This window comes from Sapajus apella, unplaced genomic scaffold (assembly GCF_009761245.1).
Source record: "Sapajus apella isolate SASKATOON/1434 unplaced genomic scaffold, GSC_monkey_1.0 scaffold60, whole genome shotgun sequence".
NCBI lineage: Eukaryota > Metazoa > Chordata > Mammalia > Primates > Cebidae > Sapajus > Sapajus apella.
The window spans coordinates 2,257,793-2,276,843 of NW_022437000.1; the positions used below are offsets into that span (position 1 = coordinate 2,257,793).

The following is a 19,051-nucleotide window of genomic DNA, read 5'->3' on the forward strand; positions in this document are numbered from 1 at the left end:
AAAACAGGTTGATTAAGAACTTGTTTGAAACACAGGCCCCAGCAAGAACCAAGGATTAGTTTGGCAGACTTTAGTGTTGATGGTGAAATGGAAACGGGCAGTATTTGATGAATGTAAGAGCTATTTAAGTGGTAGACAGCTGCCTTTCATGGTGGCAGCTAGCTCGATGCTGGAGAGCACTGAGCCAAGGCATCATGCCCTGCACGGCCCAGATTAGCAAACAATATGGTCAGGATGGCTAAAGGTGACCCCAAGAAACCAAAGGGTAAGATGTCTGCTTATTTGGGATGGGGAGGAAGGCAGCAAATCACACTGGCACATGTGTACCTATGCAACAATCTTGCATGTTCTTCACATTTTGGGGTAAAAACCTAAAATGCAATAAAAACAAAACACAAAAAAAGATGTCTGCTTATGCTTTCTTTGTGCAGATGTGCAGAGAAGAACATAAAAAGAAAAACCCAGAGTTCCCTGTCAACTTAGCAGAATTTTTCAAGAAGTGCTCTGAGAGGTGAAAGTGTCTGGGAAAGACAAGTCTAAATCTGATAAAATGGCAAAGGCAGTAAAAGTAGGCTCTGATGGGGAAATGAATGATTATGACCAGCTCAGGGAGGCAAGAAGAAGGCCTCGAAGGTCTCAAAAAGGCCGCCATCTGGATTCTTTCTGTTCTGTTCAGAAGTCCACTTCAAAGTCAAATCTGCAAATCCTGGCATCCCTGGCAAAAAGCCAGGTGAGATGTGGAATCACATAAGTGACAGGAAGAAGCAGCCTGACATCGCTAAGGTGGAGAAGCTTAAAGAGAGGGCGAGAAGGATGCTGCTGACAGTAAGTGTACAGGGGAGTTTGATGGCTCAATGCGCCCTGCTAACATTGTCTGGAAAAAGGTGGAAGAGGAACATGAAGAAGACGTGGAGGACAAAGCAAGGAGAGGAAGAGGATGAACGAAAAAACCTGTTTTATCTGTCTCTTTGTGAACACATTAGAGGAGGGGAGTGCTGTAACTGACACATCTATTTGAGAAGTATCTATTGGCCTCACTGGATTCAATGAAAAAATCTGATCAGAATCATACTGCAGTTTTTCAAAGTGGTCTAGAAATTGAGAGTGGTTTACCTCAAGTGGCTGTGGGTGTCTGGAGCATCCTGAAACTATGTCAAGGTTATATGTATTTTCAAACATTTTTAAAAATAAAAAGGCAATCTTGTGTTTTCCTCACTCTGTGCACTTTACTGTTTGTGTGATAAGGCACTTAAAGATGTTTCTGGCATTTAAAAACATGTGTATGATGATGTTTACTACATAGCTACGGCCTAGAAATCCTGAGGTGTCAACTGTACATATACATCGTTTGTGAAAAGAACAAAATACAGACAAACTCCTGAGGCTCCTGGCTTCGTGTTGAGGCTGTGGGGGATGAGGGCTTTTGGAGAACCTGGAGCTCAGCACATGGACTGTGAGGCTGGACCTGCTGCCGCCGCAATGCGCATCCATTTAGCTTTAGTTGTCTTGTTTCTGTATAGAGTAACATAGTATTCTGCTGCCATTCTTTGCTCTGGACCGAAGGTGTCAGCTGGCATGAAAATTGTTTGAATTTTTTTTAGTTAAGTGCAGTCATTTTGAAACTTTTTTTTTTTTTTTGAGACAAGGTCTTGCTCTGTCACCCAGGCTGGAGCATGATCATAGTTCACTGCAGCCTCAACCTCCCAGGCTCAAGGGATCATTCCACCTTAGCCTCCCAAGCAGCTGAGGCCACAGGTGCACATAACTACACTCAGCTAATTTAAAAAAATCATTATGGAGATGAGAGTCTCACTATGTAGCCCAGGCTTATCTTGAACTCCCAGGTCCAAGTGGACCTCCCACCTCAGCCTCCCAATGTGCTGGGATTACAGGCATGAGCCATCAGACCCACTGAAACTTTGTTCTTAAACAAATTGCAGAGCTGTTTGTTGTCAGCAAAGGGAAGAGCCACTGCATCAATCAAAGTTCAAGAACCTCTGTGCTTAAATATAATTTGCATTATTGTTTTTTTGCATGTTTAGAATGCTGAAGTTAATAAACAGTAAAGTTAAATAAACAGTTATGCATTTTAAATAAGTGGTAGACTATATAGAGCTCAGTAACAGATTGACTACATGATCCTGTAGATGTGTCCTGGATGGCACCTAGGCTTCTGGCATGAGGAACTTGGCAGATGTTGCTGCATTTATTGAGCCAGCAAACACTGGAGGAAGCCAGGTTTTGGGTGGAAGGACATGAATTCAATTGCAGACATACTGCATTTCAGATGCATGTGAGACATCGATATGGAACTTTTGAGTAGGCAGTTGAATTAATATACAAGTTTGGAGCTCAGAAGAGGAATTTAAGCTAGAAATATATAGAAGCTATTTGCATTTAGTTGAAAATTTTAGCCATAGGAATAGGTGTGTGAGGCTGCAAAGGGCATAGAATCAAGTTAGAAGGAATCACAATATTTAAAGATTACTTAGAAAAAAAAAAAAAGCCAGAAAGTAAGAAGGCGCATGAGAAGGGTGTGTTACCATGGAGATAACTGAGGTGGTCCAGATGCGGAATCTATGTCTACAGTTACTTAAAAGTTAGATGGGATGAGCATTTAACAACTTGCAGTACTAAGGGTCCTTGGCGAGAGTGTTTTCAATACAGTTCTTTGAGTTTGGGCTGGATGGGTAATGAGAGTGGACACCAGGTTAAAGTGGGTTACAGAGTAGATAGAAAGTGATGGAATAAAATACAATAAGAAAAAAACTACAGTCATGGTAACGAAAAGGGATCACAATGCATCCTACAGGAATTTTGGAAATTTGTTGGTGTGTAAAGGTAAGTACTGCTGGTATTTAGCATACAAAAGTCACAGACGCTCCTACACACAAGAAGATAGTCCCACACACAAGGAGGGAGATATCCTGCAGGCTGCACATTTTTTCCATGCCTCATGGGACATTCATGTAGATGAAAAACCTACTTACAAGCATCTGCACTTAAATCACAACTCCATTAGACATACACAAGCACACATACACACATATGCTTATGTGGAGAAGGCAGATTAAATGATCTAATTGTACATTTAAATTGTAATTGTATCTTATACAAACAAAATACAGATCTATAGACTGATATATAGATACATACACACATACCCTAAGGCATATTCTATACACTAGTTCTTACAAAAATGCAACTACCATGTAAATCAAAGAAAGATTATCTTTCGTTTTACTTGACCATTACCAAGAATTGTTTCGCATTTAAGAAAATCAGATCTTTGATGGCTTCCTCATGAATGGTGCCTGAATACCCAATGCAACACACCTCCATCAATCTGTATTTGTAACTGTCGGATACATAGTGATTCTACCTAAGACGGGCACATATGGCATCATTGTGTCTTGTTGTGTGGATATGCTTGAGAGTTCACATGCTGAAATACATATATTTTAAATTTGGAAATATCTCCTACAATATTTTCTTTATGTTGTTTTAAGGCACTACATTACAGTTAAAAAAAAATAAGACTATAAGCAGGTGATATTGTCTATGAATTTCATGCCAAAATAGTAAAGGGACAGTCTCAAATGTTCGCTGTATAAAGTGTATTTGAGGCCTGATAGGGTTGAGAACCACTCAGCTACAGCAAGTAAAAACAGCTCTCTTAGTGGTTGCCTTGTTGAGAAGATCTTAAAAACAAAGGTTGAAAATACAAAGGAAAATGTGCGGGGGTCAACAAAGATATTTATCATAGGTAAATCATTATATCTAAAAAGTAATAGACATTTCTATTAATGGTGGTCTGTATTTTCAAAACTAAAGAAATATAAAAGCTATAGACAGCTGTAATTTGGTTCTAAAGGCTATGAAATTCACGTTCATTGCCGTGTTTCCAAGCTTATCCCAGCTAAAAATGCAGCCGGGCGCGGTGGCTCAAGCCTGTAATCCCAGCACTTTGGGAGGCCGAGGCTGGTGGATCACGAGGTCAAGAGATCGAGACCATCCGGGTCAACATGGTGAAACCCCGTCTCTACTAAAAATACAAAAAAAAACATTAGCTGGGCATGGTGGCATGTGCCTGTAATCCCAGCTACTCAGGAGGTTGAGGCAGGAGAATTGCCTGAACCCAGGAGGCGGAGGTTGCGGTGAGCCGAGATCACGCCATTGCACTCCAGCCTGGGTAACAAGAGTGAAACTCCGTCTCAAAAAAAAAACAACAAAAAACAAACAAACAAAAAAAATGCAAATATTTTATCCAATGTCAGACACACAAATTCAGACAGCTAATTCTGGGGGCTAATGAAAGGTCATTAAGGGCACCATACATGCAGTGGTATTTTCCTCCAGAGAAGTTAAAGAAGTATAACAGCAATAGCTTCGGGTATCTGCTAATCGGAAACATGACTACATATATTCTTTCAAAGAAAAATTTTGAGGGACCAACCTTATTATCAAAATTGTATAGACAACCAGTATATAATAAATATAAAATTCTGACCACCCCCCAAAAGCAGATTAACTTCAATGTTATTCTATAAAGTTGTTACTGTGTATGATGCCACCTTCAATACAACCAAGACAAAGAACACTTCGTTAAAACTATTCCACAAACAAGAGCACAAATTGAGTTCTAAAAAATTATTCTAAAACAAGGCAAATTCATCAGTTTTTATTTGTACATATTAAACATGTATATACATGACATATGTGTGTTAAATTTAGGTATATAAATGTATAGACATGTATAAAAATGTACATGCATATACATATATCAGTTTTATTGTGTATTAAATATACATATACATATGTATAAAATATATAATGTATATACATATATAATTCATGTGTCACATAGGTATGTAAGTATATAATGTATAAAATCATTTATAAAAATATATGTATATGTACATTCAGAAAAATATCTGTTGGTTTTTTTTTTTTTTTTTTTTTTTGAGATGGAGTTTCGCTCTGTTGCCCAGGCTGGAGTGCAGTGGTTCAATCTGGAGAGCAATGGTGCAAGCTTAGCTCACTGCAACCTCTGCCTCCTGGGTTCAGGTGATTCTCCTACCTCAGCCTCCTGAGTAGCTGGGATTACAGCTGCCTGCCACCATGCCCAGCTAATATTTTGTATTTAGACAGCGCCTCACCATGTTGGCCAGGCTGGTCTTGAACTCCTGACCTCAGGTGATGCATCCACCTCGGTCTCCCAAATTGCTGGTATTACAGGCATCACCTACCGAGCCCGGCCCCCCAAAACATCTTTAAAATAAATTTTATGTCACATATTTTGTTATTCATGTTATATGGCAAGGTATAGGATACTGCTATTTTTGAAACACATGCAACTTTCTTATAGGACATTAAACTGTATAGGTTATCCACATGAACTTGTGGATAAAATATGGGCACAAATGTGGTTTCAAATAAGTTTATGCCTGCATTTATCATTATACTTGCCCTTGGGATAACACTTGTACACTCTAATGTGTGTAAACCCACACACGTGCACACATATATTAATCTATAAATTATTTTCATTCCAAGTCAAAATATGAGCAAAAAAATAGTTAAAAAGTCATCTTGGCATCTGAGATTTATTAGGCATTCAAATATTTGATAAATGTAGGAGTCAATGACAAATCATATTTTGTGAAAAAGGAACACAACTTTCAAATAATCTAATTTAATGGAATCATTTAGGTACTGGAGTGCAGTAATTTATAAAATTGTGCTATAGTATCTGAAAATGTTATTTACTTTGCCTGCATCATAGTATTAAAAATAAAACTAGCTGGACTTTTCTTTGTAACATGAACATCATCATTAATAGAGTAACCAAATAGCATGATTAGGCCCCTCTTGGAATAAAAGGGACCTAATGATGTCATGTTTGGGGAGTAAAGACTATTGATCCTCAAAAGACTCCTGGGGTTCCATCACAGTGATAAAACTTCTGAATTCAACATAACTTGATTTAATACCGTCTTAGAGTGATTTTTTTTCATTTCTCTGGAATAAAATCTCCTTATAATTTTCTATGCAAGCTTCTCTCCAGCCTACCATAGCACACTAAATTCAAAAACTGGAATAAGTGGAGAAGATTATAAGAAAAAGAAAAAGGGCAGGGATGGTGCAAGAAAAAGAACAAGAATAAAAGGAAGAAAAGTCTGGACTATAACCTTATTCTTTCAGTTCACTCCAGACAGTGCATCACTTTTAGTGGACTGGCCACCAATGCTGAGCATAAATTATCTTCTTTTATCAGTTTCTGAACATAATCACTACTCATTCCCATTTTGATCACTGAAAAGAATTAGAGTTGCATCAGTATTTTAACTTATTTCTTGAGCAAATCCACAAACTTTAGTAGAATATTCTACTAAAGTAGAAAGGCTCAATGGCCTCATAACATTACAATGTTTCCTGGAATTAGACTACTCACTTTGAATATTCTCTCTGAAAGCTAAATGGTATCAAAGCAATATAATACACATATTTATTTACTTCCTTCTCTTAAGTAGACCTGTTTTGGATTATATGTGCATTTTGCTGTGTTGAGCTCTTAATTAAAACATTATTTCTCTCACCTAACATTTTATAATTTGAAAAAAATGCTCTGGGTAAGTACAATTCCCTGACCCTCAAGCCAGGGAAAACAATTGCTACGTAAATACAACTTCTATAACAGGAAAGGTCTACTTAATTTGTATCACTTGGAAACAAAGAATTGAGTGGAAAGGAAGTGGCTGGAATTGCAGATTTAAATAGAGACTGGTTGGGAAGATTGTTACATGCTGCAACATCAGAGAGATATTTTAATGATTTGAGCTTACAGTTTTACTTTTAATAACTTCCACAATAACATGTCATTGAACTAAGAAGAATGCTGGATTCCCAGGCCCTCAACAGGATTGTATGTGGTACAGAAATGATATTATTCTGCATAACACTAGTAAAGCCCAAAATGATTTGTGTCTGGGTGGATAATGCAATGGTTGAAACGTTGGAGCAGCTGAAGAGATGCAAATAATAGCTAATAAGCAAGGAATATACTGTATATTATTATCCCACACAGGGTTTAGCTCTGTGCTTTGTGTCCAGGAGGTACAATATATGTTTATGGAATGAGAAAACTAATGAATACACATTTTCAAAAAAGTAGCAAATAGCAACTCATAGCTCAAATGATTTGCAGTGTTAAGTAATGGAAGAAGATAAACCCATTTATTGTAACTTACATGCATCTGTGAATCTATTAAATATCCTTCTGCTTTCTCTATCTCTTTCCTATTCCTTCTGTTATCCTTCTCATTTTTCTCTTTTCTTTCTTCCATCTTCCTCTTTCTGTGCTTCTTTACCTATACCATTTCTCCATTTGCTAATCATCATTTAGAAATAAATTGATGCATTATTTTTAACCTAATAAAATTATATTATGCTCAATTTTAAAACTCTGAATTAATGTTTGCCATATCTTTAAAAATTACACTAGTAAATTCATTTGTGATTTCTCAATAAATTATAAGAAATACTGTCTTCACCTTCAATTCAAGGAATGACAAGACAGCTTTTGCTAACAAAACTAAAATGAGCTATTAGTAATGAAAAATGGCTTGGTAGTTATAATTTGGCATCTCTCTCTTTTTGGATAGTCACGGTTCTAAAACACACCTGCTATTTATTGGAAATGACTACTGAGAGACAGAAGTCCCAGTAGATAAGAGATGGAGCTAACATATTACTTTAGAAATTTTTTCAGGTAAAGACTTTAAGCATATATTAAATGAGGTTGGCAATGTCTAGATATGAAACAGAAAAATCTGTAAATTATCCTTTGTAAACTATTATTAATATATAACACATTCATAAAATGTAGTAATTCAGTGCATAATGTAATTTCCAATTTTCTATATCATGTGAGAAATATATTTTAAGTCCTCGTGTGCAGCTCCTGAATACTCCGCTGTTGAATTCATTTTACTCTCTTCCACTCTAATTAGTTCCCAAGAACAGTCAACATTTGAATGCATGCTTTTAAATCTCCAGGAGTTCTTAACTTTTGATAAATTGGGGAAATGGTCTAGTACTATGTCACTTTAATATATGTCCTATATTAAGAGTGTGACAGCAAAACTTATTTTTTCATAATTCAAGCAATAATTTTTACCTGTTTTTATGTTTTACAGTAAAATAATATGTCAAGATAAGTTGAAAAACATGTACATACTTAGAAAAATTCTTTATGTAGAGAAAAATAATCTTGATTCCAGGAATTTATTTTTGTTTTCAGAACACATTATTAAAAATCTTTAACCTTATTCCTTTTTACTAATGGCCACTAACTACAGTGGCAGTCAATAGTCTCATGTCCTATCTGCAGATGTTATCACACTGACTGGCTGTCCCAGGTACAGGCTATAAAGAGTTTATCATAAAATCTAAAACCAGCAAAACTCACATTAGTTAAATGGGACTCCATTTTGCTGCTTCACTAAACAGTTATATTAATATTAAAGTGCACAGTGGGCTATTACCAATTGACAGGACACAAGCTGGCAGACTTCAACAGGTAAAGAGACAAACAGAAAAGCAGCAACCAGCTCACCACATTTTCCCACTCTGGATTTAGGGCAAAAGTTCTAGTCAGAGTGCATAACTGATTAAAGGATTACCATATAACAGAGCATGAAACAGCTTTGTATAGGACTCCTCAATTTTGCAGTTTCTAAATACTGTATAGATTAACTCATGTCTAATGGGTTATGGGGTTGATTGATAGATGTCAAACCAACAAACAGAGCCGGCTATCCAGTAAACTAATTTTGTTCTCACAACCACCCTATAAGATTTTTTCCCATTGTAATTCACATCTTATGGAGGAAGAGACTCCCCAAGGTCACACAACTAGATAATTAGCTAGTGAGTTGGAAGAGTTTGGATTTGAATCAAGATTTTGACATAACTATTTAAGATCTTGAAAACGGAATCTACATCTTAATCATTTTTGTGTTCCTACGGTATTTACATATTAGTGGCTTTTAGTCCTTGTACACAATTTTACTAAAACACAATCTCAAAACTCCTACTTCATCATTACTTCCCAAATGTACATATTAGAATAGTCATAGATCCATCCTTCCCATCATTTACATCAAGAGGATAACACCATAATTCACATTACACTCTATTCATTAGATGAAGCCTGCTTAGTGGGCAATCTAATGCTGACGACCATATCACTGCTACACGTCATGCTGTTTAGAGATCTCCTGCTTCGCTGACATGCAGGACTGGATGACTCTGTCCTTGCCAGTCTTCTGCATCACTTAAGCTCTCTCTTATCTTGCCTTTGTGCAATTTCTGTCTTACAGCCTCCTCTTGGCATTCCAAACCTGAGAGGACATTTTTGACATCAATAACCAACCCTCAAGGGAGTTCTTTCTTTGGGTTGATTCACAATCCATTCCTACAGACAGGAAGGCCTTTAGTTTCCTAAATATTCTGTGTTTTCAAATATTTCTGATTGTCTTGGATTTTCAAAGAAATCCTGGATTCCTGTTCTTTTCATAAGATGCCGCAGGCAAAAAAAAAAATGGAAAAGCATGGGTCTTAACTTGGGTATGACACTTAATGAGTTTCATTTATTTTTTTAAAAAAGACTTAATTTTTAGAGCAGTTTTAGATCACAGCCAAATTGAGAGAAAGGCATGAAGATTTTCCGTATACATCCTGCTCCCCCACACACACATCCTCTCCTTTTATTAACATTCCTCACTGGAGTGGTGCATTTGCCACAGTTGATAAAACTGCACTGACAAATTATAATCACCAAAAATCTATCCCTTACATTAGGGTTTACTCTGATGTTGCACATTCCATGGGTCTGGGAAAATGTATAATGACATATATCCACTATTATAGTATCATACAGAATATCTTCACTGAACTGAAAAAATCCTCTGCGCTTCACCAATTTATTTCTCCTCTTGACAATCCCAGGCAACCATGGATCTTTTTACTGTCCATATCATTGTGCTCTGTCCAGAATGTCATATAGAGAAATCATGCAGTATGTAGCCCTTTCAGCTTGGCTTATTTCAATGACTAATATGCACCTGTCATTCTTCCATGTGTTTTTATGGCTTGATAAATAACTTCCTTTTAGTGCCGCATAATACCCCATTATCTGGATGTGCCACTTATTTATCCATGCACACATTGAAGCACATATTGGTTGCTTCCATGTTTTGGGTATTATGTATAAAGCTGTTATAAACATCTGTGTGCATTTTTTTATGTGTGTACACGCTTTCAATTCCTTTGCATAGACACCAGGGACATGATTGGTGGGCTGATTGTGCAGCAACATTATGTTTAGTCTTAAAAGAAACTGCCAAGCTGTCTTTCAAAGTTGCTGTAAAATTTTACATCCTAACCAACAATGACTGAGAGTTCCTGTTGCTCCACAACATTTGATATTGATAGTGTTATAGATTTTGATTGTTCTAATAGGTGCGTAGTGGTAGCTAATTGTTGTTTGACTGTAGGTAATTGTTGCTTGACTGAGCATCACTGGTTCATCTGTAACAAGGAAGAACTGGCCTAAATATTTATCTTGTAGGTATAAAGTTTGAAGGTCTCTAACAAGTAATTTTGTAAGGCTTAAATTACACAGTGAAAGATGAACAAGTACATTTTATTATTTAATTTCCTAAATTGAAGGGTGATGTGAAAAAGAATCCCAGAAACTGCCATTTCTGATTTCAAATAATTTATGACAAAACAGAAGACCTCTGCCAAGCTACTTCAAATTATATCTAAGTTCCTTCATCTATAAAAAAAAAAAAGAGATGAAAAGATGCCATTTTTCCCTATTAGATGTGGGATAGCATTCTAAATTATTTAAAGATATTACAGGATTGGAAACTTTATTACTCAAATCATCAGTTAATTGCTAAATTTTAGACCTCAGAGAACTTTTGATGCAGATGTTCTTAATCTGAGGACCACAGACCCTCAAGCTGTGAGTGAACAGGGTTAAGAGGAAGTGCAAACTAAAGTCAGAAATAATACATCTTTATGTTCTCTAATATCTTATTAAACCTTAGCATTTCTTTCAATTATAGACATAAGCAACAAATGACAGTGATATTGTCAAAGTCTAACATTTTGTTATCCATAAACTTTATTGATATTTTATATTATATTTAGTTGTTGCAGAGATCTCAAAATATTTATGATCATCACTACTTTAATTTGCCACTAGATTTTATTTAATGTGTTCATTTCAAAAAGCACATACATCGCTATATATTTTTATATTTTTAAAACTGTATCTCAATATAATTGCTTTCCTTAGCAATCCTATACTTTTGTGCATTTCAAAATGTTTTCTTTAAATGTTGAAGTCAAGGACTTAAGCAGACTGCCAAAGAGGTGAAGTTTATGGCAAAAGCATTCCTTGCATACAGGTGATAAGAGATGGTGACATCCTTATAGTAGCACATGGAGGTAGCCAAAGAATCTTTACCTGCATCCAGATCTCCTGAATTTTAAACCAATGTGCTGTCCACCATGCCATGCCTTCTCTCCAACTCACTGCTATGGTCTGAGTGTATCCTCCAAAGATCCCATGTTGAAACTTAATGGCCAATGTGATGATAATTTTAAAAGGTCGGGGTTTCAGGAGGTGATTACTGAGAACTGAGCCCTCATGGATAGAATTAGGGCTCTAGTAAAAGTGTTTGAGGGAGTGGGTTGGCTCTCCCCACCCTTCTGCCATGTGAGAACACAGTATTTGTTTGGTACTTTTGACCCACTCTACCATTAGAGGATGCAGCAAGAAGCCTTCACCAGACACCAAATGCCAGTGGCTTGATCTTGAACTTTCCAGCCCCTAGAATTGAAAAAACTTGAATTTCTGTTCTTCAATTACCCAGTCTCAGGTATTTTGTTATAGAAGTACAAACAGATGAAGACAGTCACCATTTACAATGCCCTTGGTATCTGAACCTCAAACAGCATATGAGCAGGGAAAAAAAGTATTTCAAATTGACTCAGTACAAACTGTTCCAGAAACAGATGTATTTAAAATTAAAATAAAGGCATCAGGTATTTTGAATTGCATTACCTCTAATGGAAGAGTTTATGTAGGTAAACTCCTTCAGAACACTCTGTTCTCAGAGACAGTTGCTACTAAAACCATATTAACGACACGCCTTTGATAGGGAATTTGAGGAACCAAAAGAATCACTAAGCTTAATGTAAATGGCCACTGAGAAGTACCAAACAAATACTTTAAAGGGCAAACAACCTAGTACTGACATAACTAAGGAATGTATTCATTAAACAGCTTATTTCCATGTCATAAGTTTTGGATGAAATTACAGACGGTTACACTTACTCAGAGGGGAAATCAAGTTGCTCTTACAGTTTCAGCAAGTGGACAGACAACTAATATTTGCTATAAAAAGCATAGTCTCCAGAGCAAAAGCATCTGCATCACCTGAGTGTTGGTTAGAAATGCAGAAACTCAGTTCCCACCCCAAAACTATTGAATCAGAATCCCATTTTAACTAGATCCCAAGGTGATTAATGTGCACACTACAGTTTAAGAAACCTCCAAAGAACACCGGAGCTGAAAAGAAAAAGTTTGGATACGGGTAAAAGACTGTAGAAAGAGAATGTAACTGAAAAATATGTGAAATGAAATTATGCAAAAGCAGTTATGTGACCTTAAAAATATATCTTCACAATTTTTAACAGCTTACAGTTTAATTTTATACCATAAAATATATATTTTTTAAGGGTTAAATTCAATGGGTTTTAATAAAGTTATAGAATCATGCAATCATAATCACATTCGGTTTTAGAACACTTCCATTATTCTTAGAAATTCCTTTTTGCCTCTTTGTAGCCAGTCCTCACTTTCATCCCTGCCCCCAAGCGACTGCTGACATGGTTTCTGAGTCTATGATTGTGTCTTTTGTGGAAATTTCATATAAATGGAATCATATAATATTTAGTGTTTCATGCTTGGCTTCTTCCACCTAGCATAATATTTTTGAGGTAAACCTATAGGGATCGGTGAGTAAGCATTTTATTCTGTGGATATGCCACATTTTATTCATCCATTCATCAAGTGACGGATATTTGGGTTGTTTCCAGTGTTGGGATTACTATGAATAATACAGCCATAAACATCTGCATATAAGTCTTTGTATTTCCACAATGGCTTTGAAAAGTATTAATTAGCAATCAGATTTACAAGTAACATGTAAATAAAATAAAAGTAAACAACAATAAAAGACCCAAAGAGACTTAATAGTACCCCTGATGATTATTCTGGTAACATGCATATGTGTGCTAACAAAGTGGGCATCTATGCATGCACAGAGGGAGCCTCATGCTAACAAGTGGAAGGAAGAATGTTGTTCTGCATTCCACTAGAGGGTTAGAGGAAGAGTGACTTGTGGAATTGCAGAATACTTAGATACTGGATACTGGATACTGGATACTGACATCTGAGCTGGTGGAAAGAAAGAAAAGATGAAGTTTACAGTAAGCATCCATGTTTTTTTGTAAATTACAATAACTGGACAACTGGACTGCTATGGGAGAAGTTAAGTGGAGGGTGGAGTGGGTGATTAAGCCTGGGAAACAAATGAGAGGCAGAGGAGGAAAGGCATTCAAGAGGTACTGTTAAGATTAAAGGCTTACTCAGAGTGGTCAAGTATTAGGTCTTTAAAGAATGCTCATTGCCCAGGCAATATGGTACCTCCAAAGGGCCAATCACAGAAACCATCCAACAGCCTGTTGATGCCTGCCTGGAATTCTTTCATGAAGCTTCCACTACCAGGTACTTCAGGCTCCCCTTAACCTTATATTTTAAGAAGCACTGAAAACAAGAGAAGGGTGAAGGGCAGATTGGAGATATTTGGCAAAAGGCAGTATAAATGAAGCTAAGTGAGGGCTTCATTGTACTTCACCACAGTCACCATCACTAGTGACTGCCTCCCTTTCAGTGACTTAAAAGGGATCTCCTACTCAGCTCACCCAAGGTTGCTAACCAGTTGCAGCTGGAAGAGGATGGTGTAGCCACTGAGATAATAATGTTATCTTCTTGATAAACTGTAGTTTATAAGTTGAATAGTTTATTCAAATTTTGAAGTTGAATAGTTACTTCTTGATAAAATGTTTCTCCTAAACTTTATAAAGTTACTTTTTCAAGAAGTCATTGGGTGGTTCTGAGTGCCTGACCGGGCAAAAGTCAAGAATGATATGAGGGAGACACTGAGGAGCGTAGTGCTGACAGGTGGGTGATCGGTTACGAGCAAGAGAAAGAATAAGCCCTCTTAGCCTGAGACAAGGAGAACTTCATCTGAATTAACGTTCAAATTCAAACTTTGATTATTTTTGGCAATTACAGTGCATGTTCTCACTCATAAGTGGGTGTTAAACCATGAGAACACATGGACACAGGGAGAGGAACATCACACACAGGAGCCGGCCAGGGGGTAAGGGACGTAGGGGAGGGATAGCAGGAGGTAGGGGGATTGGTGGGGGGAGAGCATCAGGAGAAATATCTAATATAGATGATGGGGTGATAGATGCAGCAAACCACCAAGGCATGCATATACCTATGTAACAAACCTGCATGTTCTGCACATGTACCCCAGAACTTAAAGTATAATTAAAAAAAAAAAAAAAGTTGGCTCACCTGAAATCTAAAGGGAGATTTAAGGCTTAAATATATTATTTAATGTTTACCTCTCTAACTTTTGGAACTTCTTGCTCTCCCTCCCCTGCCAACATGGTGAAAGAGAAGGATTAAAAATTCACTTAAAAGTGAAATTATACAATTGACTAACAAATAACAAAATAGCAACTTATTCCCTAAAATATAATTACCTGGGTCACTGTTTTGATTTGTGATTTAATAAAACAAAATTATATGAAAAGCCCTATAGCTACAGAGATCTGAAAAATTTACACATAATAAGCAATAATTTACATGGACTAGATACAGAAAGTTCAGCTCATCTTATCATGACTTTTGCATATTTTAATAAAATATGGGCCGGGCATGGTGGCTAATGCCTGTAATCTCAGCACTTTGGGAGGCTGAGGCGGGCGGATTACCTGAGGCAGGACTTCAAGACCAGCCTGGACAACATGGTGAAGCCCCGTCTCTACTAAAAATACAAAAAATTAGCTGGGCATGGTGACAGGCACCTGTAATCCCAGCTACTCGGGAGGCCAGATCACTTGAACCCAGGAGATGGAGGCTGCAGTAAGCCAAGATTGCGCCAATGCACTCCAGCCTGGGCAACAAGAGCAAAATTCCACCTCAAAAAATAAAAATAAAAAATATGCTTTTTAAATACTTTATTAACCCTCTTATGGCCTCATGCATAAATGCAATTCTATTATATAGACAGCTGATGATAAAATTCTGGGTTAAACGAAGGAGAAATCTAAAATATTGTTATAATATTTATTTTATCAGAAAATAAAATCAGATGGAAGTAAATTTTAAAATCATTATTGCTTTATTTCTACAAAAGAAAGATACTCACTGTTACCAGTGGGAAATTTTCTCTATTGTAATGTTAAGCATAATTATTACTTTGCTAAGCTCTAGTTTAAAAAATTCAATTTTAGCTAATTTTTTTAAATCAATTTCAGGTAGGCTTTGAAAGCTAAGTAAAATATTTTTTTCTTTTTTCAAAAGAAACATTTCAGGCCACGTCTCACCTGCCAGTTCCATTCCTCTTTAAGTAATTTTGTGAGAAGTCTAACAGAGCACTCTTGTTGGATTGTTCTGAAAACTTAAATAATTTCCAAAAGTATACATGAGTTAATCTACTATTATAATCTCCCAGGATCATGGGGCCTAGTTTCTCAATGAGCATCTGGAATACTAGAATGCTCAGGCTATGCCTTCTTGATTTTATAATCATTACTCAGGAAAACTTCCCTCTTTTTCCTGTGTTTTTCTCTTTAGTACATAGATATGAAGTTTGTCTTACAATTAATTAACAAATAATCTTTGAAATACCTGAAGCAGCAAGAAATGAAACCCTGGATAAATCTTAAATACAAAATTTGCTCTAAAATGTAAATACTGATTATTTTTGAGAATTATCTTCAAACGAAAAAGAAAGTGGCAGATTATTCAGAAAAGCAAAGCACAAACAGTCAAGCTGTATGTTTCCTTTCTGTCCAGTGCACCTTCAGGTACACAATTTCATCATCTCTAATGCTATCACTTGGTTTTGCAATATATTCTTTGAAAAGGCACTCAAATCAGTCTTTTATTTTTCATTTTAATTCACTTTTTCCCTTTTACTGGTGAAAAGTTGGAGAAATAAAAAGGTTACATTCAGCCTCTGGAGTTCCGGGTGAAGTCACTGTACTGAGTGACACTGCCTGACTTCCTCCTCCGGACCTCGTCCGCACTCAGGGTGCCACTAGATCTGGCTGCTGCATGAGTTTATACAAAACAGAGAAAATGTGTGAAATTTTCCTAGCAGTAGTAATAGTCTGAGAAACATTTCTATCCTTTGTTTAGAGGATTGTCAGTTGTGGCCCTGATGATCAAAACAAGAGAAAAATACAGATTGTAAAAATATTAGTTACCATGTACAACTGTGTACAACAGAAGCAATCTAAACAAATTGTATGCCATCTCACTTTTCTTCCCTCTCTCACTTATCCACTCAGTCCAAATGCATCTGTTGAGTGCTTACTATACACCTGGAACTGTATGAAAGACTTTTGGAAATTCAAGGTGGCTAAGACACAAACCATGATTTGGAGATTTCTCCCCCAGTGATATACCTGCAGACACATGAAACCTTCAAGCTCAATGAAGCTTGAAGCCACTAAGAATATTCTGTGTCATACTGTCAGGAGTGAAGATTCATTTTTGCTTCTCTTGTTATTTTCTTGAAACTTCTTTAGGTGGAAATATTTCTAGATCAAACTTAAACTCAGAAATTCGGATAAAGAAATCATTCTCAAGCATACTATACATTTTGCCATCAGTTTTGCCTCTTCTAAAGGACTTGAGCTTGGATGCCTGCTAAAACAGGTCCTCCCTGTGCCATGTAGGATATTTTGGGTAGTATGCTCCCTCCTAGCTTCTGCTAATCCTCCAGCTTTCTAATAATTGTGAAAGGCCATTGAAAAATATGTATATATGTGCTATAGTCAACTGAAACCAGACTGAAACCAATGGGGATTATCTGCACAATCATAACATAAATTTGAAATTCATGTGGTTTGGGGGGTTAATACAACTACATGCTTTAGTGTTTGGATGGCTTGGAGAATTCTATTAATAGATATTATTAGGTATCTTAAGCAGAATTACAACCTGTCAGTAATGTTTCCCAGTGAATTACATTTTTAATGATTCCAAAATGGTTTATAAGCCTTCAGCGGGTAACACAACTTAACTAACTTAAGATAAACAAAGATCTATTTCACCAAAGGAAGCAGAGCATGAACCTTTAAAATGGCAATAATCCCTACACAGAGCTAAGGCCACCTAATATGGTTTTATTAATAGGATTTCCAGTTTTCCTATTTTTCCCAACATCCATTCATCTACGCATTACTCATCCATTACTCCCGGTAAAAAAATTACTTCTTTCTTTATTTCTTCCGTTCCCTTATTGTGAAGCTTACCCCCCAGGTGGCAACCTGAGTCGTCTTGAGCAGTTACCAATTTAAAAAAGCAAAACTGCGACATCCGTTTGTTGAGCATTTACTATATACCAAGTGCTTTGTACCCATTAAATCATCATAATAAGCTTACAAGATAGGGATTGTTTATCCCAAATTTAGAGGAGAGAAAACTAAAGTTCAGGGAACTTAGAGAAGTTACTAATACCTCAGAACACTTAAATTAATTGAGGTCTTAAAAATTAATGTGTGAGAAATTAAATTACCTAAAGAATGGTAGCAAGAAAAGATGGAAAGGATAAGGAGAGAGAAACAGTCAAGATTATTTTCTTTATAAGGCAGTTATTTTTCATATGAAAAATCAAATATACTCAACTGAAAGTCCCAGAATGTGGCATGGATTAATTCCGAGACCCCTGTGATAACCATGTTAGCAGTGGGGCATCTTGCACCGAAATTGGGTTCACAAACTCAGTGTGAATAGGAGAGAGATTCAAGCTTTAGTAAGGAGATAGCTATCTTCCATGATGTTCTACCTATCAACAATGTAAAAGTAAATGTAAATTGCAAAATAAATAAAAAGGAATTATATAGCACTATTTTGGTACTTAATATTTAAGAACGTAAAGTTGAATTTTTCAAGTTATTTCCAAATAACTTCATCATCAATCATCAGCTTGGTTTCATTTCAGGCATCAGAAAAGAAAGTATTTCGTCTTTTCTAGCATTGATAGTCATTCCCAAAGTTATTACAATATGGATTTTTAGAATAGTTTTGAAGGTACATGATAAAGCAAGTACATGTCTTATGATAAGAGAGAAAACATGTCTTTATGTCTTCTGTCTTGGGACTTTAAATCCTCACGTTTGCACAAGCATGCACTTCACCCTCCAATGTTGAGGGCATCCCTGGTGTATGTGACTGAAAGATATTTCAGGGAACAGGCTGTATAATTAGAAAAAACGATGGTACATGAGTCTCAACATTACACTCATCATTTTTGTCATCTAAGATCCACAAGCTTTTGGAAAATCAGCTTTCCTTGCTATTTCTTGGCTGACAGCAGGTAAAAAGATTTAAGATGAGAATTAATTACACTGATATAATGCTACCAAGGGAGAAGCCTATGGGAGTTGCTCATTGGCCCCAAAGGATATAAAATGTCAGAGAAACAGTGGCAGCGATATATCAATGAACCAAATGTTTCTGATGCTTGACAAAACACATTATAGCAATAAATGATGCTGTGTTCTGTAATGAGATTGTACAAGGAAAGAAAGAAGATATACTACAGCAGATATACTACTTGAAGCAAGATTTCTTCATGTATATCACCAATAATGAATA

At 36.4% G+C, this 19,051-nt stretch overlaps 1 protein-coding gene and 1 long non-coding RNA gene across 5 annotated transcripts in view; both read right to left on the reverse strand.

Moving 5' to 3' along the window:
* Positions 1-19,051, reverse strand: part of FGF14 (fibroblast growth factor 14) — a 689,306-nt gene that overhangs the window by 84,233 nt on the left and 586,022 nt on the right. The gene's annotated exons all lie outside the window — the stretch shown is intronic.
* Positions 3,827-4,788, reverse strand: LOC116528896. The gene is made up of 2 exons (XR_004259264.1): positions 4,246-4,788; positions 3,827-3,919 (listed from the first exon to the last, which is right to left on the reverse strand). It is a non-coding gene; the product is annotated as an uncharacterized LOC116528896 (long non-coding RNA).